The 24,653-nt window shown below is 45.9% G+C and overlaps 1 long non-coding RNA gene and 2 other non-coding genes across 3 annotated transcripts; 2 read left to right on the forward strand and 1 right to left on the reverse strand.

Annotated features, from left to right (window-relative positions):
• Nucleotides 1–3,744: 3,744 nt before the first annotated feature.
• On the reverse strand, nt 3,745–3,818 carry TRNAN-GUU (transfer RNA asparagine (anticodon GUU)). The gene has a single exon. It is a non-coding gene; the product is annotated as a tRNA-Asn (tRNA).
• A 4,444-nt stretch (nt 3,819–8,262) lies between these two features.
• On the forward strand, nt 8,263–8,348 carry TRNAE-CUC (transfer RNA glutamic acid (anticodon CUC)). Its single transcript is given in 2 exon segments — nt 8,263–8,299; nt 8,314–8,348. It is a non-coding gene; the product is annotated as a tRNA-Glu (tRNA).
• Nucleotides 8,349–12,580: 4,232 nt separating this feature from the next.
• Nucleotides 12,581–15,692, forward strand: LOC139081501 (uncharacterized). The gene is made up of 2 exons (XR_011536645.1): nt 12,581–12,695; nt 15,571–15,692. It is a non-coding gene; the product is annotated as an uncharacterized lncRNA (long non-coding RNA).
• Nucleotides 15,693–24,653: the final 8,961 nt, after the last annotated feature.

Below are 24,653 nucleotides of genomic sequence, written 5' to 3' on the forward strand. Positions count from 1 at the left end.
TCAAGTTGATAATAAGGACGAATCTTGAATACTTTGAAACATTTTAAAGAATTTTCATAATTGACACGTAATGGCATAGAGAATGTTTATGTCATGTCATATATCTAACGATGACTCCTTGTATGCATCACACTGGTTTAATAATTTTGGTCTAAGAACTGCTCTCTGTTGTCCAGATTTTCTAATAATGTAGAAAGTATTGGTGGCATAGTATTCTAGTTTATACGAGTCTTGGAATTATTTTCTCTTCAAGATCCTAATGACACTGACCTGCCTAAATTTCCTACACTGGTTTTACTGGTCAAGTAAGCAAACTTTAATTCCAACAAATATTTAAGTTCATAAAATTTAAAATTACATGTTCAGTAAACGAAATATATCATATAATATCTTCTAAATGGAGATTAAGTCTTATAATTCTAGAGATCACGGTGACTCAATTATTCCACGTGCTTCTTTTGCGTAAACGTCTTTAGGTATCATCTAATATAGTATCCCAACATGTCTTTCTTTATTATGTGTCAGCTCACTTTGAGATGTTAAGACCTACCATTCTCTTTAAGTTCTCTGACTGACATTAGATTATGCTAATTAATGCATAATCTTTGCCTGGAGATCTTCTAATCAGGATGGAAACAACAAAACACAGTGTTAATATAAAGCTAATGATATTTTTATAGATTATAGAGTGACCATACGTTAATAGGTTCAGACGAGGTGTGGGTCCCCTTAGGGGTGTTGGTGAGCTTGGCCATCATTGTCACTTTAAGAAGTGTAAACACGAGCAATGCCTGCTCCAGGAAGTAAGGAGCTGTCACTGGAGGTCTGCTGTTTTCCTGAGGCGCCTGTTTATTAAAGGAAAAGAAAGAAAGAAAGAATCCTGGTTCTTGGTCATGCCTTCTGGATCTAGAGTCATCCGTCTTCCCGTTCTTTGCTGTGCTTCTCTGGTGGTGCTCCCCACTAGCACCCTTAGGCCCGGGCTGGCAGAGGCCCCTGGGAAGAACATGAACCAATTGTGCTCCCACCGCTCTGCCCCTTTCTGATGTCTCCAGACGTGGGCACCACGGGGCAGGGACCTCCCATTTGTTCAAGATGCAGCATCTCTCCCAGAGCAGGGCCTGGCATCTAGTAAACACCTAATAAATGCTTGAAAATTGCAGGCATTCTAATGCGAGGTCCTGGGAAGCTGAAGAGGAGGAGAAGAAAGTGGGTAAGCTTCGGGGCAGCCTAGAGTATGAGAGACAGACAGACAGACAAGACACCTACGTGGAGAGAGAGAGAGAATGTCCAAGAACCAGATTTAGTGTGTAAAAGCAACAGAGGTCTTTTTTTTGCTCAAGAAACTCAACAGAAGAACCAAGGGAAGGTGAGCCGACAACTCTAAGGGTCCAGGTCTGCACAAGGTGCGTTGTCAGGTGCAGGGTTCTGTTGCTTTCTATGATTTGTCTCAAATGGGATGATTGTTGCTCTCAGAGAGTTTCCAGGCTGGGCACGAGGAGGGGGATCTGAGGCCAGCTCCTTGGATTGTGGGCATGAAGCTGAATTTCCACAGAGAGCAAGGCAGCTAGAGTTCATAGGACAAAGATCAAGTGACAAGAGAGATGGACAGAGAGAGAATCCAGGCATATGTGTATTCAGGCATATTCGAGTATTCAGCAGAGTACTGATCAGGGCCCGCTTATGAAGGAACTGTCTGAAGCCAGGGGAAGAGACTTCTGAAAAGATTGTGGAACAGTGCCTGGTGCTCACCCAGGATAGGAAATCATACTTGCTCCCACCTGCCAGACTGGACTATTCGTAATTCATGGGCCATTGGGAAGAACACCCAGGAAGGTCTTGTTTCAGTGGTGGGAATAACCAGCCCCAGACTGATCCATCTAAAAAAGAAATCATAAAAGCAGGATTCAAAGGAATCAAACTGTTTAAAAGTCACTTCGCTGTACCCCAGAACAAAACTCAAGAAGATTTATAGGAATACCAAGATAGTCAGTACCCAAGAAGGAAAACTTTCACAATGTCTGGCATCCAATCAAAGAACGCCAGGGGTGTGGAGAGGCAGGAAAACATGATCCTTAATGAGAAGAAAAATCAATCAAGTGAAATTGAGCCAAAACTGACACAATGTTAAAATTAACAGAGAGGCCTTTAAAACAGTTATTCTGACTGTGTCACATACGTCCATGGAGTTAAGTAGAAACGTGGAGTATATACAAATGGACAGAATCAAACTTTAGAGATGGAAACTATAACACCTGAGATAACAGACTCGCCAGATGGAATCAACAGCAGTTAGACATTGCAGAAGAAAAGGATTAGGGGACACAAAGCCAAGAACAATTGAAAATGTACAAAATGAAACTCAGTCAAAAACATTTTTTCTAATACACATCTATCAGTGAATGCTAGGGCAACTTTCAAAGGCCTAATATACGAGTAATTGAGTCCGGGGAAAGACTTGGGATGAAGAAATAATTTTAGAAGAAACAACGACAGAAAAATTTCCAGTTATAATAAAAATTATAAACCCACTGATCTAAGGAGCCAAATGAGCACAATGAAGGACCACAAGAAACGCGAAGAAAACTGCGTCCAGTCACAATATAATTCAATTGCTCGAATCCATTGAAAAAGAAAAACTCTCCAAAGCAGCCATGGCAAAATGACATGGTACATACAGAAAACAAAAATAAAGATGATATCAGATTTCTCATCAGAAGCAGTACAAGTGAGAAGACAGTGGAGCAATATCTATAAATGACTGAGGGGAAAAAAAGTCAACATGGAATTGTATGCTTCCTCCCCCAAAAAAGTCTTTCAAAAATGAAGGTAACTAACGACTTTTGCAGACATACAAAGTCTGAAAGAATTCGTCATTAGCAGATGCACACTACAAGAAACATTGAAGGAGTCCTCCAGGAAGAAGACACTGATGCCAGATGGAACTCTGGATGTACACAAAGGGATAACGGACAACAGTAACGGTATCTGCACAGGAAAATATTTAAGATTTTTTCTTAGTATTTAAGCCTCTTTAAAACCATGGGACAGATTAAACAAAAGTAACAACGACGGATTGTGGGGTTTATAACATGTGTAAAGTGCACTGCAGGACAGCGATATCATACAGGCGGTAGGGGAGAAATGTGGAGAGGTATGATACCACTTGAAGGCAGACTGTGGTAAGTTGCAGATGTGTGCTGTGAATCCTAAAGCAGTCGCTGAAATGACAAAGAGTCATAGCGAATAAGCCAACAAAGGAGAGAAATGGAACCATACAGAAGCCGTGTAAACACTATGACAGAGCAATTGCTCTTCCAGGACTCCACCCTATAGAAATACTGGGGCAAGTGGCCAAAGATATGTGTACAAGAATGATGACTACAGCATTATTTGTAATCATAAAATCCTAGAACCAACTTAACTTAAAACGTGTCTGGAAAGGGTTAAGTAAATACTAGTCCCAACCAATGATGGAAGAAACTCCACCGTGAAAAAGAATTCCGAGCCACGACAATGTGTGTACTCTCTCAAGGATTTCCGTACTCCCAGAGACCTGTTTTCCTCCCGAGCTCTTCTGGGAGGATCTGTGACGACCTTATGATGTTGACTTAGGTCCCCCTTTTGTGCACAAGACACAGAGAATAGGAGGGGACCGGCGGAGGAGGCGTCTCTCCGCCTGTACCTGAGAGGATGTGCAGAGTAGGAACAACTGCAAACACGTCTACAACCTAAAAGTGTGAGGCTCGTCCCTGGGTGGGCTTGAACCACCAACCTTTCGGTTAACAGCCGAACGCGCTAACCGATTGCGCCACAGAGACACGCAGAGGCTCTACCCCCGCCCCCTTCGGGGAGTAGTCACTGATTCAACGCCAGGCGGAGCCACCCGCCCTTGCAGGACAGCAGTGCCGGCTCCAGAGCCTCGGAAAACCCGACAGGCGGAGTCGGCGCAGCGTGTTGATCGCCTTTGAGAGCCGCGCGTTGCGTGATTCCGGAGGCAGAAGGGCAGCCGAGCGGCCTCACCCCGCCTTGCTCCACACCCGCCTCAGATGCCAGCACCAGGGAGACACCTGGGGCCGCGACCCCCCGGGCCTGGACCGAGTGGGGCCCAAGGGAAGCTGTACCCCCCGTGGGCTCTGGTGACGGGCGGCTTGTCCCGTTTGCTCCGCCTTCATCCGACCATCTGCGCCGCCGGCGCTCCCCTCACTCCACTCAGCTGGTCCGCGGGCGGAGCGGGGAGGGAGCCGGAAGGAGGGAGTCGGGGTGGGCGAAAGGGGCAAAGGCGAAGAGCCGGGACAGAAGTGGGGGAGGCGTGGGCGGAGGACAAGAAGACTTCCCAGGAGGCCTGGGCAGAGATGCGCGCCGGATTTGGGAAGGTGAGAATTGTTTTGTTGTTTTTTTCAAATCATGTACCGGAATGGAGAGGAAGGGGCGGGGGGGAATGGAGAGCGGGCACGAAAGAGAACAGGAGCGCCTGCAGTTGTGCAAGAACAAAGCAGCGGAGTTATTGGAATGATGTTTCATCAAAATTCATAGAGCAAGGGTGGGGATTGCTGCTGGGGCTCTGGCGCGCCGTGATCATATAGTGGTTAGTACTCTGCGTTGTGGCCTCAGCAACCTCGGTTCGAATCCGAGTCACGGCAATCTTGTCTGTCATGCCTGGCGTTTCGCTTTTACTCTGTGTTGAATTCCGCACGGGGCTGCGCCCCTTACCTGGAGGCCAGAGAGCAGCTCTTTCCACTTGCCACCGGGCGCAAGGCAGTCAGGAGAAGGGAAGATAACCCTACAGTGCGGTAAATGGTTTATCTCCGGTGGTATTTTGGAAGAGGAGCGTCCTTGATGCTCTAAATGCTCAGCAGGAGGCTCAGTGGCACAACTGATGAAAACTACTCTTTCTGTGTTACTCAGAATCTAAAGGCTCTTAAAGACCACATAAAATTGTTCATCAGATAAGTGATACCTCTTCTGTAGACCTGCTTAGCTGGTTAAACCTTGGCTCCTGGGAATCTGTGCTCCGGGGACTTTTTCAATCCTTGGCTATTGTTCTCCTTAGGGCCCTGGTTAATACCTCTCTGGTGCATTGTATACACTCAAGGATTTTAAATGCCTGTTGGCAGCCACTCATACACTCAATGGTACCCATCAGGATCAGACAACTGGAGGAACTCAACAATAACCACATACGTGATGATAATGGTGACCACAGGCCCCTCTGCCCTGACGACTCAACTAGCAGAGACAGCGAATATGTGAATCTTAGGCCTGACTACATCGACAGTGGTAACTGAGAGTAACACTACACTGGTGGAGCAGGCTGAGAACATGACCAAGAGGGGGAAATTGTTAAAATCAAACACAAATGGAGATCAGACTTGAAAATTCCCTGAGCAGACAAACCAGTTTAGTCATACAAGCAAAAGCTAATGTAGACTATTTTGCAAAACAAGTGGAACTTCAAGGGCCACTTCTTGTTAGTACCTGTGAAATCATAAATGAAACTTAAACCGTTCCCCAAAATTGATATGAGGTAACCACTTTAACCAATTCCCTATCGCCGGTAAAACTCTGAGGTTATGGCCCATCCCTGGGAAGAATGATCAGCCACTGCCTCCTCACTCTATGAGCTGCTTTATGACCCTATACCTCTGGGCCTCTTTCTATATTCGATTTGAGTGCTCCCAGTTCCCACACTGTCTTTTTGTGCACAACAAACTTTTACTTATGACTACTTCAGTGATCCAGTGGTTTTACTTCTGCTAGTTCTGAACTTTGGGCAGGGCCTCAACATTTTCATCTGCCAGATTGGGCCAACAAGAGAACTCCACTTCATACTGTTTTTGACATAGAGTCCCATAGAGGGTCCCTAATCTGCTAAGCTGATCTTTGGGCACCGTGTTGCAGATTGGAGGCTGAGGGAGAGCCGACTTTTTCTGCATAAGAAAGAAGAGAAGGAAGAGGCAGAGATACAGAGAGGGTGAAAAAACAGGCTGGAACCAGAAAACTGATTTTAGCATCTGGGACTGGATGTCATATTTTGGAGAAAGAGAAGACATTGATGAGCATATCCAGGGAAGAAGAACTTCCGTGGAAGCAGCAGACACTTGAGGCCATTCTATGATGTCTTCCATTTGTTTCTGTATAATTCTTCTTCCCCATCTTTGTAGAAAAGGCACAGACGAACTCCATATGTTTGATTTGTGAGTTTGGAATGCACGCTTACACAAAAATGCCCTACCGTGATTCAAATATTCACCCGTGGACCTTCTAGTCTTCTCTTAGGTTCCACCACTGTGCATTAAACTTAGAATGGGCCCAACTTGGGGACTCTACCTTGGGAAGTGCCATTTAAATTAAGGGGGTGTGAGAGGAATGTGACACTCTCAACAATAGTTGCTTTCCTTACTGTAGGTTGTTGCACATGCTTCCCATCAGATCGATCCCTTCTTCTAAGGAGAGCGATGGGGAAAATAAAACGTATTCAGTTGCATCCACAGAAATCTTGGGTAGGGAAGTTCAGGTACTACCAAGTGGGTGGACCTGGGATGGCCTATTCACCAGTACATGGGTCATCGTCCTCTGCTTTGACTACTTTGGCAAACTTCAGACGGGACTCCACTCACCTTCACCAGTCACGGGAGACCGCTGTGCCAGAGGAGGTCGACTTCACGCTAACTGTAGATCCCGAAACCTCATAGGATTTTTCTCCTCTTCCCTTTAGTCTCTCTTCCACCTACCCAATAAGGGAGGACCCACGGCCTTTCTCTCCTGTCAGGACACTTTCTGGCTCCCTCTATGGAACTGAAGCAGGCAGCTGGTTTCCCCTAGGTGTCCCTCTCAGCCTGGTTGTCTCCCAGGACGTAACTCCCCTCGGGCGGGTCTAGGGGGAGCCCGGAAAACTGCGTGTCAGGCATGGAGGTCGGGCACTGCGGGTCCGGCGCCGCAGTGAAAGCCCATTCTTCCACCTGCCCAGTGCACCTGCTCTTCGGGGATGCCTGAGGAAGTCGAGTAAAGTGGCCCCTAAAGCTTCTCTGCAGGTTGAACCCCAAGAGGTGTCAAGTTCCAGAAGGGGCAAGAGGAACCTCACAGAGTGGAACCACTCCTCTGCCTGGCTGGCCCTCATGGACAGGATCAAAAGAGGCTGTTTTTGAGGACAGAGCCAAAGAAAAGTCCTAACGGCAAAAAGACCCATGATCTCTAGATAAAAGTCTCAATTCCTAAAGGTCAATTGGGCCCAGGGGGCTGAGAGTTGAATGGATCCCCGCACCCTCATCAGGAGAGTCATCTGCACAAGTTCAGAGACAAAGAACAAGAAGGACTGTGCCCATCGCTGGTTCTCAATCCAGGACGATTTGAGTCCCCGGTCCACAGGCCCCAGCCCCCTAGTGTGACCCCAGGCCTTGTCTGGAGATACTTTTGATTGTCACACCTGGGGGGAGGAGGGTGGGAGAGTTATCCTCTGCCATCAAATCATCAAAGGCCAGGGAGGTCACTAAACGTCCTGCAATCCACGGGGGAGCCCTCACCCCCCACAAAAAAGAGCCGATCCTGACTGTCAACCCGGCCGAGGCTGAGAAAACCCGATGTGGATCAATGTCCCACCCGCCTGACGGACGAGAAAACAGGAAATCCTGACTAATTGGATGTGGGGTCTGAGGAAAACTCCGGCGACGGAGAGAACGCTGAGTCTTTCGGTCTGAGCACAGGGAAGGATGGAGCTGGCATCGACTAAGGCAGGAAAACTGCAGGTGCAGCGGGTTGTAGCGGGAAGATCGGGAATCCCGTTTGCGGCCGCCTGGAAAGGAGACTTGCTTGAAAGCCTTTCCCGTCCACCGTCTGTCTCCGTTCCTGCATCCACCTGAGTCCTTTGGGAGGCTGGAGGTGCCAAGGACTCAGGTCTCGGTGCTCGGCCCCTTCTCACCCTGGGCGCCTCCCGTCCCATCTCCTCCCGCGAACCTCGTCCACTCCCCGGCCCCCGCGACCTTCTCCCCTCACGTGGCGCCTCGAGGAGTGGCGTTTCCAGGGCAGTTCAGAGGTGCTGCCGTGAGTGGCGACTCGCTCCGGCAAGGGTGGCCTTGGCGGGCCTCGGGGGCGCTCGGTGCGTCGCCTGCGGGCTCCCTTTTCCGGAGAAAGCAGGGAGGGAAGGGCTTTACGAAAGGATTCCTGGTTTAAGACGCGTGACTGCCTCCCAGAGGCCGAAGGCCTCCCAGAGCGCACAGCAAACGTCCCTCTCCTGTGAAGCAAGGAAGAGATGCGACAGCTGCTGGTTCCCTGGTGGTCTAATGGCTAGGATTCGGCGCTCTCACTGCTTCGCTTTCACCGCCGCGGCCCGGGTTCGATTCCCGGTCAGGGAGTCCTTTTGCACACACGAATCTTCCTTTCCTCTGCTGAGGGCTCGTGCTCTCTGCTCCTCGCACCGAGTCTTCAACTCCAGCAGAGGAAGGGAAATAAGGGCGGGCCGCTTCTCAGGGCACATCGCTCTTGCTTGTCTCCACGTCAGCCACCCGCAGAAGCGCCTTCACAGGGCTGCTACGCATCTTGCTCAGGTTTACACAGCCCTGCAGACCCTCAAAGCCCTGTGGGGCTGCACCCGAGGCGGCACGGATCTGGCTGAGCTCTCTGTGACCGAGACGAGGCCAAGCCCAGGTGGCCTGTTGGTGCAGGCCCTGCAAATGGGCTGGTCGGCTGGGCCTCCCCAGCCCAGGTCGCAGATAAGACGCTCCCGAGGCCTTCGGACGAAAGAGGTGTCCGGAGGCGATGCCCGCGGAGGTTGAGGGGAAGGTGAGCGGTGAGGTCAGGTCCTCGAGGGCTGTCCCGTTTGCGGATTAAGCGGGGTAAGGAGCTGATGTTGACTCACCCAACAAACGCAGCACGTGAAGTACCCACAAAATGGCAAACTCTTACTGCTGCTGTAAGAGAAACGCAGGAGTAAAAATCAGCACCAGAATATCAAAACGATGGTACCACAGTCAAATCCCACGACTATTTCTACAAAGGCTGTAGCGTGTAAACTGTGTAGGCTCCACCAAGCTCTGAGAGCGTTTTCCCTTTTGCCTTCCACACTCGCTCGGAAGGCCTGTGAAAAGACAAACAGCAGACTGAGAGAAAATATTTGCAAAACATATCTGATTAAGGACTTGTATCCAAAACATGCAAGGAACTCTAAAACTCAATAAGAAAAATTTAAAAACCCAATTAAAAATGGGCAAAAGATTGAACGGACACCTCACCAAAGAAGACATACAGATTATACAGATGAACAGATGGCAATCCAGTATATGAAAAGATGCTCAACATCGTGTCCGCTAGGGAATTGCAAATTGAAACAACAATGGGCTACTACTATACACCAAATGGCTAGAATGGTTAAACCCAAAAAACTAACCATACCAAATGCTGGTGAATTGTGGAGCAATGGAAACCATCATTTGTTGCTCGGGGGAATGCAAAATGGTACAGCCACTTGGGGAGAGAGTCTGGCGGTTTCTTACGAGGCTAAACATAGTCTTACCATATGACCCAGCATCATGATTGTAGGTATTTACCCAAACTTGTTGAAACCTTATATCCATACAGAAATTCACACATGAATATCCATAACAGCTTTATTCATAATCGGCCCAATCTGGAAGCAACCAAGACATCCTTCAATAGGTGAATGGATTGAACAAACCATGGAATCATTTTAAGCAATAACAAGGAATGGACTACCACAAAAAGGCATGAGAGAATCTTATGTTCATATTGCCAAGTGAAAGATGCCGGTCTGAAAAGACCACACACTGCATGATTCCAACTATATGATATTGTTGAAAAGACAAAAGTAAAAAAAGATCAGTGGTTGCCCAGATTTGGAGGGGAAGGTGACAAAAATGATTAGGTGGAGTACAGGGGATTTTTCAGGGCATCAAAAGTAATCTGTATGACAAGGTAATGGTGGATACGTGACATCATCGATTTGCCAAAACTCATAGAACTGTAAAAGAGAGTGGACCTTAATGTTAGCTATGAACCTTTGTTAATGATAATGTATCAATATTGGTTCACTCATTGTAACAAATGTATCACATAAATGCAAGATGTTAATAATAGGGGAAGCCGTGAGCAGGGAAAGAGTGAATATGAGAACTCTCTTTGCTATCTGCTCAATTTTTTTTGTAATCCTAAAATGGCTCTAAACATAAAGTGCATTAATTAATACAAAAACAAAGATCTCCTGACCGGAAGATTTGACTGGCGGAGTCTAAAACAAAAAGGCATGATAAAAATGATTTTCGGACTCTCCACTTCGGGCTCATCCTTCTCCTTAATTTTACCAAGACCGGCAAACTAGGGCCTACGTTCACAGGAAGGTGAGAGGCCCCACTTCCCAACCCCCCTCATCTCCATGGGAATTCCTCCCCACAAGCGTCTCCCTTCCCTGGGCCCCTAATGCTTCTCCCAGCGCAGCTTCTGTCCTTCAGTGACCTTCTTTCTTGATCCCCGCTGCTCAGTGCCATGTAACCAAAGGATAGGATAGCAGAAAAGATAATAGTAACAATGGTTTCAGTTTCAAATATTCCAAACCGCAGAGACCCACCAGACCCACCTGTGGCTTCAAAGACATGCTCTGGCCAGGTGGTGGCTGCACTGCAGGATGAGCACTAAAGCACGGGTGATAATCTCAGGGCCTGGGAGTGCTGCAGAATCCCTGTGTAGACCAATTTCTTAACGTCTTCTGCCCCAGAATTAACTCAAGGGGTACAGTTGCCCTTTTCCTCCCTTTACCACTGCCACCACTCCCAGAGGCCAGAAATACTTCTGGCCACTGAATATGTGGGTTTTCCACACCAAACAATTCTGACACTACCTTGAGTGAGCATAGACCCCACAGGTTAAGGGCTCAGTCCCACAAGACTTCCCCACTTCAGCCACCGACCACGAGCAGTGGATCTCTTGGTTACCCACACTTCTGTCAGTCTGGGCTACAAATCAAGGGTTCCCATGACCCCCTCCTCATGTTCAATAATTTGTATCCTGGTTTACAGAACTCAGGGAAACACTTAAACATTTACCAATTTATTATAAAGGATTTAGTAAAGGCTAGCCAAGACCAGCCAAATGAAGATGTACATAGGGTAAGGTTTGGAAGGGTCCCAAGTGCAGGAGCTTCTGTCCCTGTGGAGCTGAAGTGTCCACCCTCCTGGCACGTGTATCTGTTCGCCACCCCAGAAGCTCTCTAAACCCTGTAGGTTAGGGGTTTTTGTGAAGGCCTCATTGAGTAGGCATGATGGATTATTAAGTCAATCTCCAGCCCCTCTCTCCTCCCTGGAGGATGGGGAGTGGAGCTAAAAGTTCCAAGCTTCTAATCATATCTTGGCCTCTCTGGTGACCAGCCCCTATCCTGAAGCTACCCAGGAGCCCACCAAGGGTCTAGAACAGAAGATGCTCCCATTGCCTGGGAAATTCCAAGGGATTTAGGAGCTCTGTTTCAGGAACCGGGGTCAAAGACCAAACATTAGAACAATGATGTTCTTAGCTCTCCTATCACTCAGGAAGTTACAAGTTTTAGGAGCTCTGTGTCAGGAACCAGGGGCAGAGACCAAACATATATTTCTTATTATGTCACAGTCTACTCCCTGGTCTCTGGCCATGACCCCCTTACAGCAAACCAGTTATAAAAGTTAAAAGATACTAGCTGAAAATGCAATGCACTGTAGTGAGGATGCGCATTAGCTTTGAGCCCCAGCTTCCCCATCTAAAAGCTGTATGATCTTGAGGACATTTCTTTGTTCCTCTGAACCTCAATTTCTTCCTCTGTGAAATGAGAAAAACAATAGAACCTGTCTTCTAGGTCTGTTGTGATGATTAAGTGAGATAAGGTACTGAATGCACTTCGTGCAGCAGCTAGAACACGGTAAATATTTGATCGACGTTTCCCCCGTTATTATTATGGTTAGGAAGGCACTTGCATGAGCACCATTGTACCTCCAGAGCACACTTCCCTTCCCAAAAGTAGCACTTTAAGAGATTTCCAGTGATTTGAGAGTCGCCTCCCTGAGCATCTTGCATTAGAGCAGTAAGACCTTCTTTATTCTAAAAACACCATCCAAGAAGGCAATTCAACAATTTTGGGCCTTTGATTCTAGAGACTTCAAGCGTCTGCTATGTGTCCCAACAGGGAAAAGATGAATTAGAAAACAAAAGACCTTATTTATAGTGTCTGTTACTAGTGCTCTGTAAAAAATCTATATAATTTTTGGCAAATACCTTTTTTTTAATCAGATGATGTTTGCAATACTTCCTCTATCAATGCTTTCAGAAAAAATGAAATACTTTCATTAAATATTTCTTTCCTGTTTCTGATTTCTGAGTTGAAACTTCCAAATTTTGAGGATTTAACATAAGAGCAAGCCAAGTGAAGAGAGATGATCTAGAGCACACCATTAGGTAACAAAGAGAAGGACACACTTTATAACCAAAAGGAGAATGGGCAAATATTTGGGAAGTGTTTAAAATAGAAATTAAAAAATGGGCTTGTCGGAGTTGGGTTTATGAGTTATGAGTTGATCATTTCTGCTTGTTCAAGTATTTCATGTTTTTCCTCTCAGTATTTTCAAGATGAAGCTTCTGTTCCTGTCATCTATTCAGGAACCAAGGTTTCCCCAAGAATAAAAGGAAGACTTTCTTATTCAAACCACAGTCCAAGGAGTGGCAAACACGTAAGATGACAGTCCCAAGACCTCAAGATTTCTTTTCTTTGGCCAAGAACTCATTACATGACAGATGACATTTTGCAGATGGTTCTACTAAAAGGATGCACAAAAATCGAGAGAGAATCACTATCAACCAATCCAAGGGGTTGCTTTAGCTGGCCAAAGCCAGAAACAGAGAGCAAATAGAGCTTGAGAACTAACAGAGCCCGAGCAGGTCTTTAGTATTTTACCTTTGAGGATCCAAACTTGGATGCCGACCCACTGTCCCAAGGATGGTCAAGAGGTAGTGGCTTGGGATTGATTAAGTATTTTGAGAGACAGAGAGATGGACAGATGGAGATTTCAGTTGGTCTGGGGACTGGAACAGCACCAGGCACCCAGAAGAAGGAATTCTTGTGTTAAAAAACGGAGGACGCCAACTGGTGAAAGGAAATAGGAGCAAATTATCTCTGTTGCTTCACATGATCAAAGGCAATAATTATGAATTACCAGGAGGGAGGGGAAAATCCATATCACTCTTTTGATATCGGTGGTTTTAACATTCAGGGGAACAGAAGATGCCTAAAGACATCAGCTTTATTTTCTTGTTTGTTGGCAATGATGTTTGAGCTTTGTGTAGGTCTTAGTTTCTAGTTGGTGGAATCATCATTTTCAAATGCATAGAAGGAAAACTCTCTGGGCCACGAGGGAATGTGAAACAGAGTTCAGACACACTACAGATATAGGCCTGGGCAAAGGTGGCCCAGCGTTCTTAATAAAATTCTCAGTCCTAGGGCTGGGCCTCAAACTGCTTGAACTTCTCTCCAGAGAAGTATATTTCACCTAGTTTGGCCTGTCTACTTACTCATGTCTCCATACCATATTATAGTATGTAGAATAGTGAGCAGGAGAAAGGCATAGTGGTTAACTTGTATATGTACCAAGCAAGGATTAGTTCCAGTAAGGGAACATATCCTTGTTTTCTTAGGCTTCTTCGCTTGTCTCCCTGCTGCACTATGAAAATTGAATAAGAATGACTTTGCTTATCTAAGCGTCTTTGTAGGGGACTTTTCCTGTGATGTCTTTTTAACTGTTTGAATTCTGATTTTCATAATTTTTTTCACATTAATATCAAGGAATTGGGTAATAGAAATTCTTCTTTTTTTTTTTTTAAAGATTGGCCCTGAGCTAACATCTGTTGCCAATCTTTCTTTTTTTTTTCCTTCTTCTTCTTCTTCTCCCCAAAGCCCCCCTGTACATAGTTGTATATTCTAGCTGTGGGTCCTTCTGGTTCTGCTATGTGGGGCACCACCTCAGCATGGCCTGATGAGCAATGCTAGATCCGCTCCCAGGATCCGAACCAGCAAAACCCTGGGCCTCTGAAGCAAAGCACACGAACTTAACCACTTGGCCACGGGGCTGGCCCGAAATTATTCTTAAATGTGCATTTTTTTCAGCAACAGCAAGTATGCATAGAGAACACAATTTTATGATTAGCAAGAGAGTTAACCAAGGTAAAACTTGAATTTCAATCCCTAGCCTAGAGAAAAAAGGTAAGAAACCTTTTCATTTTCTAAGGGAAGTGTATTTCATGATATTTATGATTGTGATTAGGCGGGAAAGGGGCATAATAGATCAATCTTTCTGAATTAGGATATGCAAATCGTTTGTAGTGGGAAAAAGTAGAGTCCCAAAGATTATACAGTAAAACAAAACAACTGTGACTATTCTTCCTGGCAGGAGGAAGTAATAATACATGGGTTATAAGCAGGACTGAGTCATTTAGATAGAGGTGATGAGAGCCAGCCCCATGGCTGAGTAGTTAAGTTCATGCACTCTGCTTCTGTGGCCCAGGGTTTTGCCGGGTCAGATCCTGGGTGCAGACTGCTCATCAGGCCGTGCTGAGGCGGCATCCCACATAGCACAACCAGAAGGACCTACATCTAGAATATACAACTATGTTCTGGGGGACTTTGCGGAGAAGAAGGAGAAGAAAAAAAAAATTGGCAACAGATGTTAGCTCAGGGCCAATCTTAAAAAACAAAACAAAGCCGAGTTAAGCTTTTAACTCAAAAGCTAATAAAGGAACATCAAAACCTGAGGAAAGTAGAAAGAATAAATTAGGATAAAAGCAGAAATCAATGGAATATATATCATACTTCTCCACCCCCCCAAAATAGAATTCATCAATAAAATCAAAATCTGGCTCTTTGTAAGGAAATTAAAGGATTAATCCTTTGGTAAATTTAATATTGAAAAATAAAAAGTACACAATATCAGCAACATTAGATACAGAAGATATTGAAAATGCTATGTCTATTTTGATACAGATAGATTTGTAAATGTGGACAACATATTTAATTTTCAATACAAATTATCAGATTTTCCCTAAGAAAAGTAGACTCTCTGAATTCAAAACAGCTATAGGAGAAACTGAAAAGATGGGTAAAGATTTACCCTTAAAAACAGCACCATGCCCACACAGTTTTACCAGACGTGGAAGGAAAAGACAATATTTATATTATATAAATTGATCAAGATAATGGAAAAAGATTCAAAGCCAACTTACTTATATTATGAGGCAATGACAGCGACAAATATTATTAAGTGAAACAACCCCAACGAAGGCAAATAAAAGTGCTTGCTACATAAAAATAATCCATAAAGGTTAGTTATTATGTGCCTCAATACACATTTGAAAGTGGAATAAGAGATAGTTGGAATAAAACACTGCAATTCAAGGAGCTATTAAGCGTAGGGTTAAGATGTGAATTCTAGTTTATTGTGCCCAAAGCCTGTGAAATTTCAAGATATGACTGAATTAAAGTTAGAAAGTCATTATTTTTTAAAATAGATATGGTACTTACAAACCTATCGTAAATGCTTCTCTCTTCTCTTCAAGGCCTTTATCTGCCCTTCTAGAAGTGGGTCTCAAAGTCACAGCCGGACTCCAGATGGTTGCTGTTTCTCTGGAGATCATGCCATTGCTTGCTCAAAATTAAATTATCTTCTCAGAGAGCACCACATTTGGGGCATTTATTTCTCCAGAATGTGTAAACCAATTATTTCTAGTCTTTCTTAGAGATTTTTCATTTCCATTAATTCACAGATCATGTTTGAGAATATGTCCCTTCTCCACAGTTATTCTCCACATGCTCCCTCTCCACGATTTATTCATTTCTATCTTAAGTCTAAGGGTTAAGGAGTGATATATGCTTAGTGTGATAAGGATATGAAAGGGGAGGGCAGGAAGATGAGCTTCTTACCCTTTCGGGGGTTGACTCCCTATTTGGAAACCAAGAAGTGAGGAATAAAGGAAGGATAGCATACAATGTTATTGGCTCTCATTTTACAGGCAGCGTGCATTAACAAAGAAGTCTATACCTAAAAGACCTCATGGAGACCCAGATTTTCAACTTACTAGAATTTTTGTGTTTTTTTTGACATCCTGCTTTCCATTGCCAAGCTTAATATAGAGTTCCCTTAGGGTCTTTCAGTTTTTATACTATTATAGCTACGAGATTGGTAACAATCCCTTCTTAAGATTCTAACAATACCATTTACAATAACTCACAAAAATGAAGGACCTAGGAATAAATCTAACAAAAAGAGGAACAAGACTCCTGGAGAGAAAATTATAACATTGTTTAGAGATACTAACAATGACATTTTAAAAAAAGGAGAGCTATGCCACATTCAAGAATCGGACAAGTCAGTATTGTAACGTCAGCATGTCCCCCAGCCCCCAGCCCCACAGAGATCTGCAGACTTAATGCAGGCCCGCTCCACATCCAACAGTCTTCTCAGGAGAATCTGACACAGTTGATCACTCTTTCCTTCTTGAGACCCTTTCTTCTGTGTTTTTCTCTTCCCTCTTTGGCTAGTCCTTGTCAACATCCTTTGCTGCCAACTCTTCTACACAACCTTTAAGGTTTGGTATGTCCCAGGGTTCAGCCCTAGACCCTTTTCTGTTGTCTATCTGTACTTTTTGCTCACATTGTCTCTTCTAATCCCATGGCTCTAAATACCACATATATATGATGATTCTCATATTTTTACCTCTACTTCAGGATTCTTCCCTGAGCTCCACTCATATATCCATTGCTTTTCCAACAGTTACACTTAAATGTCCAATAGGAATTTTAATGTCTAAGACAGGACTTTTGCTTCTTGCTACTCCTCTCTCTCCTGCTCCACCAGCTTGCTCTTTCTCAGCTCAGTCAATGAAATTAGTTTATTGCTCAGGCCCCAAATCTAGGAGTTGTTCCTGATTCCTCTCTTTCCCACATTCCCTACATCTAATCAATCAGCAAGCTTTTTTGGCACTTCCTGCAAAATATATTCCAAAGGTGACCAATTCTCAACACTTCCACTGCCACCATGTGTGTCCAAGCTACCATTCTCTCACCTGGATTCCTAACTGGAATCCTTGCTTCCACTGTTATCCCCTGACTGTCCCTGGGGTCTGTCTCCAACTAAGCCTGGTGGCAGTGAGGACTGTCAACCCCTTCCAGCCAGTTGCCAGCTATGCCTCTGTTCCATCTGGTTCTAAGGCTTGGAATCACTGAGCAGGTCTTGCTATCTTTGGCTCCTTGAGGGAAAATTCCTAAATCCAGAAGGCGCTGGGCTTTCTCCCAACTGAGTGCGGGAGCCAGAATGGGGCCCAACTCTTCCTGTTTTACCCCAAACCGGTTGATCCACTTTGGGGATTCCTTCTCAGGCTGGGAACCCTCTGAGTGTTCTGAAATAGGTCTGGATTCTTGTAGAAGCCCCCGTGGTCCTTGAATGAGTTTAGGGCTCTTCCTCCAGAACCTGGAAGGTGAGAAACGACCCTCAACTGACCCACCCTCCTCATAACCAGTTGCCTGTTCTGCTCCATAAATGTCTACTCTGGGGTGTTGTGCTTAGGTCTGGAAGTCCTGGGGATTATGCGATGGGCCCAAGAGCCTATCACTTGAAGCCCTGGTAGGTCCAACAGGCTCTGGGTATTGTCCCTGCTGAGTCTGAGGGCGAAGAAAGAAGCCCCCCTGCAACTCCCCCATCCCCCGCCCCCCACCTTCGCTCTTCCCCACCAGCGCATCAATCCCCTCTGGGGCCTGTTCTCAGTCCTGGAAACTCTTGTCATCCGGGATAGGACAGGCCTTGGACCCTTGGGAGGGAAGTCCCGTGGTTCCCAGATGCATTTCACAGCAGCCCTCCAAAAGCCTGGAGGCTCCCTGCCCACCGCCTGCTGGTCCTGCCGGCCGGGGGTCCCTTCCTGGCTCTGATGGTGGTGGAACCAGCAGGGAAGTCATCTGTGCTTGATTGGACGGCCATCTCTCACTCTCCTCCTGCTTCCGCTCTGCTGCCGCCTCCTCCGGCCTCCTTTTCCTTGGGACTCTACCGGAAGGCCAGCGCCCTCCTCTGGCTGTGGTCTCCAGTCCTCGCCTCCGCTGGGGCCGCGGCCGAGCGCACACTCCCGCCGTCTCCGCGCCTCCCAGCAGCCCCTGCGCCAGGCCCGGCCGAGGCTGCAACCACCACAGGCGGGCGCGAGGTGGCGCCGCCGCTGGATCCGCGAGCAGGCGGGTTCCCGGGGCCCCGGCCAAGGTCGGGGTTTTTCAGCTACGCGATTCGGGGGGACTGCCGGCCAACCTGCACCCTTTGGCTTCCCGTGATGCTTCCTTCCTGCGGCCGCCGACCCGGCCCACTCCGGAGCCGGGTTCTCACCCCTGCCAGCGTCGAGTAAACAGTCACGTCGGGATTTTGGAGGGGCTGCCCACGAGTTGGGTGCTCTTCTGGGTACCAGAGCGAATCGGACACGCACGACCCCTTGCTCTTCTCTGTCCGCCCCCTGTCACTGCCGCCGACCCACTAGAGCTCATTTCTTGCCCCTGCCGGCTCTGGGGAAGCAAAAATTTCTCACAGTTTTGGGGATAGGTTGCACAAAGCGTGTGCCCGTCAGCTTCTGCGCAGCTGGGTCCCGGCGCACTGGCGGCTGCGGCGTCCGGGCCGAGCTAAGGTCGCAATGTGCACAGGTGGCCACAGGGTGGCGCGAGCGGCCTCCCACGAGACCGGCTCGGAGAACAAGCCCTCCGCTCAGTGGGGGAGGTACCACTGTGATCTGTCCATCCCGGAGCTGGTTCTAGTCGATAGGCAAGTGTGGAGCTAAAACAGTGTATGAATGACCGTTGTTAAGTAGCTGATTTACCATAGAATCTACTGACGCAGCCCAGTTAGGAACAGAAATGACCGATGAGTGACAGAAGCAGATTCGTAACCAAGGAAAAATAGGGATTTACATTATCCAGTACTTTTCTTGGTAAAAATCAATTTCTTCTAAATTGTTCAAGAAAATGTAAAACACCAACTTAGCTTCAATATATATCTTTGCTTGAAGTGTAATGTTGATCTGTTAGAAGAAGTTTCATCACTTTCTTGAAATCATGCAGAATATGCAACTGAAAACAGACTGGGTCATGGGTGGATGAAATGGCAAGTCTTTCCCTTTACTGAGAGTGGTGAAAATGCAGGGAGACTCTTTGAAGCCAGTTGATATTTCCCAGCATGCTTTTTGCGTATCTTAAGTACTCTTTGTGATAGCATTTACGCTGTTCTCACAGTATTTCCAGCTTCTTCCCTTGTGCTTACTGTAGGATTTTCCATCCTCTTTGTCATCGCATGGAGCTACATAACTAGGTCTGACGAATGAGTTGGAAGTGGAAGTATTGTGTGTCACTTCTGGGCTGGAGGATTTACTTCCTGGTTTGGGATGCTCTCTTTCACTCTGGCACAGCTGGCCGTGTTCCAGATGGTGGCACCTTCATCAGCTCTCTCAGTTCACCCTGGTGTAACATAAATGAATAACAAACCTTTGTTGGTTTAAGGTGCTGAGCTTTTGGAGTTGTTTCTTAACCTACCCTACCTAGCCTGTTCTGATACAGTTTGTTTGTTGTGTTATATATGAATTTATTACCTAAATGAGGTAAGGTGCAGTTGTTATCAGTATTTCTTACTTCCATTCTCTTTGCCTTGCTCTCATAGGACTCCTCCTTGGGAGCCAAGCATTTTTTGAAAAAGAGGCGGGAAAGTCTTTAAATGAAAATTGTCATAAATTCTGCCCTACCTCTCCACAATATACTAGAATTCAGAACATCTCAAACTTGGCCAGCATGTCCATTTCTAATACCTAGCTTTGCCCCTAACACCTATAAGTATAAGAGAGAAAGATGCAAAACTTACTTCTGGTTCATAGTGCCTGTGTCTCTTTGATGCACTCAGAGTTTTTTTTTTTTTTTAATCCTAAGGGCAACGTATCATGATTTGGACTGGATGGAGAGATATGCCTTTATTTTGTAAACTGGGAGAAGGGTGAATGGGAAAGAGTAGAAGGAAAAGGAGAAGGAGCTTCAGACATTTACAGCAGGCATGTCCTTAGGCAGCACCATATTACGAAAGGATGCGAAGGGAAGTTGATGACTGGGAGCTTGCTTCATTGCCAGTGCACCCATTAGAACATCTTTATATGTCCCTCTGGGCTCATACACTCCAGGAGAACACCTATGTCAGCGAGGGAAGCGATCCATGTGTATGACAATAGGGAGTGGTGGTGACTCTGTGGAATAAGATGCTGTATGGTCCTTATTTGACCATTATTGTGCAAAATCCTATTGATTTCTGCAAGTAAAGTTAGCAGCCTTGCTTTTTGCTTCTAATACTAACTAGCGAAATTCCAAATCCTGACCTTAAAATGCAAGTCTTCGTAATTCATAAAAGTACAATGAGAAACAAATGAAGATTTTCCTCTCTCTTACAGCTAGAGGGAGAGACAACATTTTGTATCATAAACCAGCTCAAAAAATCTGATTTGATGTGTTAAATAAAGAACATTCATAGGAATATCAAGCTTATTCTCCAAATGGAGTACAAAATGGAGCATGTGTGGATATTTTTTACTGTTACCAACTTGTTTTGTTCTTTGTTAAAATAAATGTGTCCTTAAAAGTGCTATTTGAACAAGCAGGTCTTATAAGCCTCCAAAGACTTTATAAATTGTTGCAGGGGCATACAGATTGCTCAGGGTGAACGCTCTGGAAGCAGAAACTGAGACATAGTTTGGAGAGCAAGATGTGTATTAGGGATGAACCCCTGAGAAAGGAAGAGTAAGAAATGTGGCTGTGATGAAGGCCTGACAAAGCCTTGAGCAACCCACCGAGGAGCTCTGGAGCAAATATTGCTCATGAGCATGTCCTGCTCTGGGCTGCAATGGCCTGTGTTGTTCACACACAAGACGCAGGGTGCTCTAGAAGGCTGTGACTTTGGGGGAGGCAGCTGAGACAGACCCTGAAGGACTTAACTAACAGCTGGAGGGCGGTCCTGCGCTGAAAGCATCTTGCTGCTGGTCATCAAGTCCTTTCTTGAAGGAGGATTTGGGCAGCACTTCTCCGTGTCTATCACCGTCCACCTCCATGCCATCTGGATCCCCTGCTCCGCAGATGTTTGGGAAGAAGCTTTTCCAGAATTCTAGTGGGCTTTTCTTCCTGTGGGAAAATAGAGAAGAGTGAAGGTAGTGGGACAAACGACAGCTCTCATTGCTGCACTTGGACTCAGGGTTACGACTGCTACTTGCAGCCTTAAAGGCGAACCTGATGGCACGACCCAGACCCTCGTTCCTGAGGGGCCTCGATGCATGATCACTAAGCTCTTCCAAGCCTGCAGTTGCCGTACTTGTCTATTTAAAGTCACAATTGGGCAAGGGAGTAATAAGAGGCGTCCAAGTGGATTCCCTGGGTTCCATACATATTCCTCCCTACTCCTGTTGTGTAATATCCTCCTGCTGATTGGGATCAATTGTCCCTGTCAAGACCATGACCCTTCTTCTTGCCTACTGTTCCCTAGGTATAAGGCATCAGCTGTGGATTATAGCTCAATGGGACTCATGCTGTGTTCCCCAGGTGAAAGTTTGCTCCCTTTGGGCACTAGGGCCTGACCCTGCAGAACCTGGAGTTGTATCATTGAGAAGCACAGGGCCCCCACAGTGGGTCATTAGGGAGCAGTAGCAAGTGGGATTGTTCTTCCACTCCTTGGTTCCTGGACCCATTATTCTTCTCTAATGGAGACACAGTGCATATGTGGCATCCTGGAGAATGGCACTTCAGTTGTACCTTCCAGTTGTTCCTTCAGAAGACTGTCCAACTCTTACTAGGCTGGCATTTCTTGGTAGGGCAGACTGTGATGTGATTAGTGGGTCCTGAGGTCAGGGCCTCTCTTGCACTTTCTTCAACGTGAAGTTGGTGGCCTGGTTGGATACTGTGTGGAGTAGGATTCCGTGACAGGATCAGGCACTCCATAAGCCCCTGAATAGTGGTGCTGTCTGAGGCCTTGTGGGCAGGAAAGGCAAACCCATATCTGGAATACTCAATTCCTGTGAGAAAAAACTGATGAGCCTTCCTGCAGGAAGCGGCCCAGTGGAGTCAACTTGATAGCAAGTGGCCAGTTGGTATCCTAGAGGTATAGTATCACATGGGAGTCTCACTGTTTGTCTCTGTTGCTTGCGGCTTGAACCTTTAGTGGAGTCAGTAGCTAGATCAGCCTTGGTTAGTGGGGGGTCCACGGTGGTCCCTATCTCTGCCATTGTCATTACTCTGTTGATGTTCCCGTTATACTTAGTGCCTCTTCTTTGGGGCATGATGTCTGGTTAACATGTGATGCAAAAATCTTGCCACTTTATGCCCACTCCCAAATGTCCACTAGTGTTCTACTACAGACTTCCTTGTCCTTAACATTCCAGTGTTTCTTCCTCCCAAGCTCCTAGGTCATTCAGTCAGGGCATTTGCTGCTGCCCATGAGTCGTATGTATTCTAACCTTGGGTGATTTCTCTGTAAACACAAAATGGGTCACTAGGATCGCCTCTTGAAATCCTGCCCTTTGGGATGATTTTCCTCACCACTATCTTTAAAGGCCTCTTTTGAATTGCTGTCAGTGTTCAATTTGTAACCTCACAATTTTTCCATCTCAAACTTTTTCTCCCTCTTCAGCTGGTCATAAGAGATCCCCATGCAGCTGAAGGTGCTGGTAGGTTCCATGAATTGCTGGACTATCTGCTCATACAGCTTGCCTGTGACCTCTTGTTTTGTTTGATCCCAAAAATACTGCTTATGATAAACTATTGCTGGGCCACACTGACCTTGTGACTTGTTAGACCTGACTGTACTCAGCTCATGATGGGCAGTTCTGTCTTCATTGTCACTTAGTGATAAAAAAAAAGTACTCTGTCTCTACCAGGGCCCAGTAGCACCAAGAGTTGTTTTGCAAAAAGCATATGTTCTCTGCTGCACATGGCATAGCCTCGCTCCAGAATCACAGGAGCTTGCATTGTGATTCCCCAGATGCGGCTTAGCGCAACTTCTTCACAGTATTTTTCTCCACCACTGATATTTCCAGTGCTCCAGGGTTTGCTGTATTACATTGCTCAGATGGTAGGGCTTCTTGCATGCCAGCTTTGACCCAGTGCATAGTCCTTTCCTGTCCCGGTTCTATTAAGCTGGCAGCCTTTCAACATCATCTGGTATATGGGCCAAAGAAAGATCCTTTGGCATGAAATACTCTGCTTCTAGACCCTAAAAGGCCCACCAGGTGTTGTGATTTCTTTGTGGTAGGAGGTACAGGATGCAGTAATATTGTTTTTACTTTGAAGTGAGGTCCTGTCATGTCCCTGACTACCTGACCCATAAATAATTCACGTATGTGGCAAGCCCCTGAGTTTGTACAGAGTCTCTCTCACCCTCTGATGCACCAAGTCCTCCAGTGTGTCAGCCGCTTCTTGCTCCTCTGGTCTGATTAACATGATGCCGTCAATGTAATGGACTAGAGGAAGTTCTGCAGGACACCCAGATGGTCCAAGTCTCTTTGGACTATGTTTTGACAAAGGTGAGGAAAAGTTAGCTTAGCTCTGGGGCAAAACTTTATATTGTATATTGTCTGTTCCATGTGAATGTAAGCTGTGATTCAGATAAAAAAAAAAATCCACCAGATTGTTGGTCACATACCGTGTACCTGAGGCCATATTAATTTGCTCTAGTAAAGCTACCATGTCTGGCCTGGCAGCTTATGCTTGTGGCTGCTATGTAGTTGAGCTTGCAGTCATCTCCAGGATCCATCTAGCTTATGCAGGGACCAGGCTGTCTAATTAAATAAAGGCATTATGGGGACCACTTCCAGTGTTTTAGATTTGCACTGTCCAGTGTTGTGGCCAATAGTCTCATGAGGTATTTGAATTAAAATTAATTAAATAAAATAAAAAATTCAGTTACTCAGTCATACTAGCCATATTTCAAGTGCTCAGTAACCACATGTGGCTGTGGCTACTGTATTGGATAGCTCAGATACAAGATATTTCTATCATTGCAGAAAGTTCTATTGGACGATGCTGCTTTAGATCTTTAGGGATGTCATTAATCTCTGTCATCAACCTCAGTATACAGTATTGGTTTTGATTCGCTCTTGTTTGGGGTTGGGGGGTAGTTTCAAGAGCTTCCACTTGGCCTTCCCTCCTGTGATGGCTCTATCCACAGATCAAGGACCCAGTGTGGTAACTGTATCAACTACCAAGTATGTCAATCCCAATTATACATTCAGGGACCAGGGAAATGACCACTGGGGAGACCTACTGTAAGCTAGACCTTGGCCAGGACTCTATTTATTGCCTGGACTCATATGCCTCCACTCTAACAAGAAGAATGCCTCCACTCTAACAAGAAGAAGTCCGTGATGATACATTGGTTCTCCAGGTATCGTTGTCAGCTCAAAGTCTGGGTTCAGTAGTTCACAAAATGTTTGGGCATTTCTCTTTCTCCAGTGCAGAGTTACATGAGTAAATGACTTTTTATACTTGCCATGCTGTTGCAGGGTCTTTTATCCTGGGGATCCGGACATCTCTTCAATTAATGGGTTCTGGATATGAAAACTGACCTCAGCCTCCCGGTTGTTCGGTCTTGATTTCTTGTTGG

The sequence above is a fragment of the Equus przewalskii genome, unplaced genomic scaffold (assembly GCF_037783145.1).
Source record: "Equus przewalskii isolate Varuska unplaced genomic scaffold, EquPr2 ChrUn-11, whole genome shotgun sequence".
NCBI classification, from domain to species: Eukaryota; Metazoa; Chordata; class Mammalia; order Perissodactyla; family Equidae; genus Equus; species Equus przewalskii.